Below are 4317 nucleotides of genomic sequence, written 5' to 3' on the forward strand. Positions count from 1 at the left end.
TTTTTTTTGAGACAGAGCCTCACTCTGGCCCGGGCTGGGGTGCAGTGGCACTGCTCACTGCAACCTCCACCTCCCGGGTTCAAGCGATTCTCCTGCCTCAGCCTCCCGAATAGCTGGGATTACAGGTGCCCGCCACTACACCCATCTAACTTTTTTGTATTTTTAGTAGAGACAGGGTTTCACCATGTTGGCCAGGCTGGTCTCGAACTCCTGACCTCGTGATTTGCCTGCCTTGGCCTCCCAAAGTGCTGGGATTACAGGCGTGAACCACTGAGCCCTGCCCGATTGAACTTTTTTTTGACCTTACTAGGTGCCGGGTACTGTCTTAAGCACTTGACACACCGATCCTACCTAATGTTCTCGCCAGCCTGTAAGCTCAGTGCTGTTGGTTCCATCACGTCCACATGAGAACACCAGGCTCAGAGAGGCTAGGCCGTGTTCTCAGGGACGCGCGCCCAGAGAGTGGATAGGCAGGGCTCCAGCCTTGGCAGCTCGGCCCAGGAACTGCCCTCTTAATCCTGTCTGGACCCTCTGCCACCCCTGACTGGATTTTCTAGCTTAACAAATAACAATAAAATTAGGTATCCCCAGGGAAACTCTGATCATGTGGCATAAATGTCATTTAATTCAGGATTTGGCTGACTATACTGACCTTACTTGACTATTTAGCTCCTATTTACCCCCATTTCTATCAGAAAACTCACTGTATCATTCCAACCCTGGTGCCTGGGTAGTGGCCTTATGTGAGGACAGAATGGAATTTGTGAGTCACCAAAGCTCCTTGGTTGTCATATTGTTGCCTATTGTATCTTGGTGTTCCCAGAAATTCGCATGGGTTACAGTTGTTCTCTTGGATCTAGCAAGGCTGATGATAGAGGTTTTCCTCGCATTGATGACACTCTGGAAGGCTGCTGGGGGGCTTGGAGCTAGGCAGCCTGGGGCGGAGGGGTCCCTGGGTTCTGAGGGGCAGGTGGGGAGGAGAGAGCCTCTCTCTGCACGGCTGGTTCAGGTGACCTCTGGCATCAGCTCCGTCCTCCTCTCCTGCCCTATCCCTTGTTCCTGTCCCCCACCCAGCCTCACAGGAGTGCCAAGAATGGCTTGGCACCTGCGTGATGAGGCGAGTCTCCTCTCAGACTCCCCCAGGTCCTTCTTAGGATGCTCTGAGGGGTTAACCCTGCACCTACTCCGCACCTTCTACCCAGCAGCCCAGTGTCACCTGACAAGAAGGGAGAGGACTAGGTGACCAGAAACCCCCCTGCCCCTGGCATATGACTTCTGAGTGGAGACTAGTGCCCTGGTGCCAGGGGACATGTTTTTCCAGTCATGCCCTCTGGCTCTGTAAAGCAGATGGCTCTGTAAAGTGGTTCTGATATAACTGGGCTGGGGGGGAGGGGTGTGGAAAGTTATTCAGCCAAACCTCCACTGTGAACCCCTCCCCTTCTTCAAGGTCCCCTCGGGACTCGCCCAACCCCTCCCCTCTACCCTTTCTCTTTTGCCTCCCACAGGGGTTGGTTCAGCCCCTGTTGTCTAAGGAACACGCTGCACTGAGATATATCCTTTGATGCTCTCCCTCTAGATTGGGAACTTGGAGGCATGGACAAGGCTTCTGTCTTTCTGCATTTAATGAGTGCCCATAAATGTTAGTTACTTAGGGTTCCTAAGATTTGAAAAACAGAAGTACACACCAGGTACACTGGCTCAGTTCACGTGGTTTCTGTGTTGAGGTTCAGAAGCAGGGGACTGGCACCTGTAGCCCTTGGATTACTCAAAGCCTCCTCATTTGATGGCCATGGCACACCTCTCTCTGCAGGGGCTTGGACAAGGTGATGGAGAGGCCCTTCTACTTCCCATTGTATGCTACGGTATGAGCGGCTCAGCTGAACTCATGGGGCCAGGCCGTGAACCCAAGGATGGGGACTCTCAGGTGCTGCTCTTGGCAGTGAACTATGGCTCCTCTATGGCTTGGTCCATGGACAGATAAAATATGGTTAATCAAATACTTTAACTTGCATTAAGTGTTGTGATGTCAATAAACAGTAGACTGAGAACTAAAATAACAGGAGGTTTTACTTTAGATGAGGAGGCAGGGGAGGCCAGACAGGAGAAAACATTTAAGGTGGGCTCCAGGGGTGTGGGGAGGAAGCCACGTGAATGAGGGAGGAATGTTTTGGCGGAAGGAGCAGTGTGTGCTGAGCCCTGAGAGGGAAGAGGATGGGGTAGACAAGCATTGAGGAGGCGAGAGGAGGGGTGAGGCGGGATGGGCTGGCCAAGGGCAGACTGTGCCAGGGGCTCACTGACTCTGTGGAAAGCTGGGATCCCATTCTCATTTCAAAGGCAGGTCTCAGGGGGATTTGTGCCAGGTGGTGGCATGATCTAGTTCTCATTGGAAAGTGACTCTCACTATTGAGTAGAAGGTGGATTGGTTGGGGGTGAGTGGGAAGCCAGGAGACCAGTTAGGAGGCTTTTGCACAACTGAGGCAAGGTGTGACACCCGTGAGTGGTGAGAAATGCATGCCCTCTAAGACCTAGGCGATAACTGGATGTGTGGATGAATGTGTGTGTGTGTGCATGTGTGTGTGTGTACATGTGTGTGTGTGCCTGTGTGTGTGTGTGTGTGTGTGTGTGTGCGCGCGTGCGCATTCCATCTGCATGATGGGTGGGCAGAATGAGGAAACAAAGCAAAAGAAGTGAATTCTGGCCGGGCGTAGTGGCTCATGCCTGTAATCCCAGCACTTTGGGAGGCTGAGGCAGGCAGTTCACCTGAGGTCAGGAGTTCAAGACCAGCCTGGCCACCATAGTGAAACCCCATTTGTACTAAAAATACAAAAATTAGCTGGGTATGGTGGCTTGTGCCTGTAATCCCAGCTACTCAGGAGGCTCAGGAAGGAGAATTGCTTGAACCCAGGAGGCAACGTTTGTAGTGAGCCAAGATTGTGCCACTGCACTCCAGCATGGGCGACAGAGCAAGACTTCGTCTCAAAGAAGAAAAATGACTTTTAGATCTTCTAGCTTATGATGGAGTCATTCCTGAGGTGTAGAATTAAGGGAGGCCCACGATGGACAGACTCTAAAGGGGCAAGTTTGGAGGGCATCATACTGCTTTGATATGTGTGTGAGACATCCAAGAGCATATTCAAGGAGGCAGCTGGACATGGACACCCGATGGCACCATAAGTTAAGACTGGTTTTTATAAGTATCCTTTGTAAAAATCCACTGTCTTATTTATTGCTGTATAACAAGTTACCCCCAGGCATAACAGTTTAGAATAACAAACATTTATTATCTCACAGTTTCTGAGAGTCAGAGGTCTGGGGAAGTTTAGATGAGTGTTTCTGGCTTAGGGTCTCATGAAGTTGTGGTCAAGATGTCCACAGGAGCTGCTGTCATCTGAAGGCTTGACTGGGGCTAGAGGATCTGCTTTTACGACAGCCCCTCTCATGGCTGTTGGCAGGAGGTCTCAGTTCCTCTCCTCGTGAAGCTTTTCCGCAAGGCTGCTTGAGCATCATCATGACATGACAGGTGACTCCCAGAGTGAGCGATCTGAGAGAAGGTGAAGACCTAATCTCAGGAGCCACACACCGTTACTTTCACCACATTCTAGTCACTAGAAGTGAGTCACTAAGTCTACCTCATGCTCAAGGGGAGAGGAATTAAGTTCCCTTCCTTTTTAAAGAGAGGAATGTGAAAGAATTTATGGGTATAGTTTAGAACCATCACATCCAAAGCAAATTATTTTACCTTTTATTGTCCACTAAAGCTAGGATTAGTAAACTATAACCTGTAGGCCTGCAGCCTATTTGTGTATGGAATATGGGCACTGCTGGAGCATCTGGGGACCAAGCTGGAGGATTTTCTCTATCGCCCCGCTGCTCTCTGCACCCATCCACCTGGCCAGCTGCACCTTGCTGCAGCCCAGGGCCCACCCTTATTGCCGTCTACACACGGGAGACTCTGTTGTTAGCAACTGCCAGGCACTAAGCAATGCAATTTCAGTTCAGGAGCTGGCGACTTAGTAGGTCACCTTGCCTCCAACCAGCTGTCCCATTTGTGATGGCTGGGGAAGAGAAGGACACACAGGCATCTGTCTGGGTGATAATGGGGAAGAGAGAGAAACTGGCTTCAGCAGGCCTGCTCCCCAGCCCCTTCCCTGCCAACCTCTCCCCTCTCTTTTTGTTTGAGACCAAGGCTGGAGCGTATTGGTGCAATCTCAGCACACTGCCACCTCTGCCTCCCAGGTTCAAGGGATCTCTCACGTCAGCCTCCTGGGTAGTGAATATCTGGGACGACAGATGTGCGCCACTGCCCAGCTTATATAT

The 4317-nt window shown here is 51.1% G+C and overlaps 1 protein-coding gene and 1 long non-coding RNA gene across 2 annotated transcripts in view; one reads left to right on the top strand and one right to left on the bottom strand.

The window, feature by feature from the left end:
- The window catches only part of LRRC2 (leucine rich repeat containing 2), a 48927-nt gene that overhangs the window by 896 nt on the left and 43714 nt on the right, over window positions 1-4317 (top strand). The window lies entirely within an intron of this gene.
- The window catches only part of LOC108299413, a 5211-nt gene continuing 4116 nt past the window's right edge, over window positions 3223-4317 (bottom strand). Inside the window, exon 3 of the long non-coding RNA XR_001822960.2 lies at window positions 3223-3541. This is a non-coding gene — a long non-coding RNA (uncharacterized LOC108299413). The remainder of the gene's footprint in view (window positions 3542-4317) is intronic.

The sequence above is a fragment of the Cebus imitator genome, unplaced genomic scaffold (assembly GCF_001604975.1).
Source record: "Cebus imitator isolate Cc_AM_T3 unplaced genomic scaffold, Cebus_imitator-1.0 Scaffold0, whole genome shotgun sequence".
Lineage (NCBI taxonomy): Eukaryota > Metazoa > Chordata > Mammalia > Primates > Cebidae > Cebus > Cebus imitator.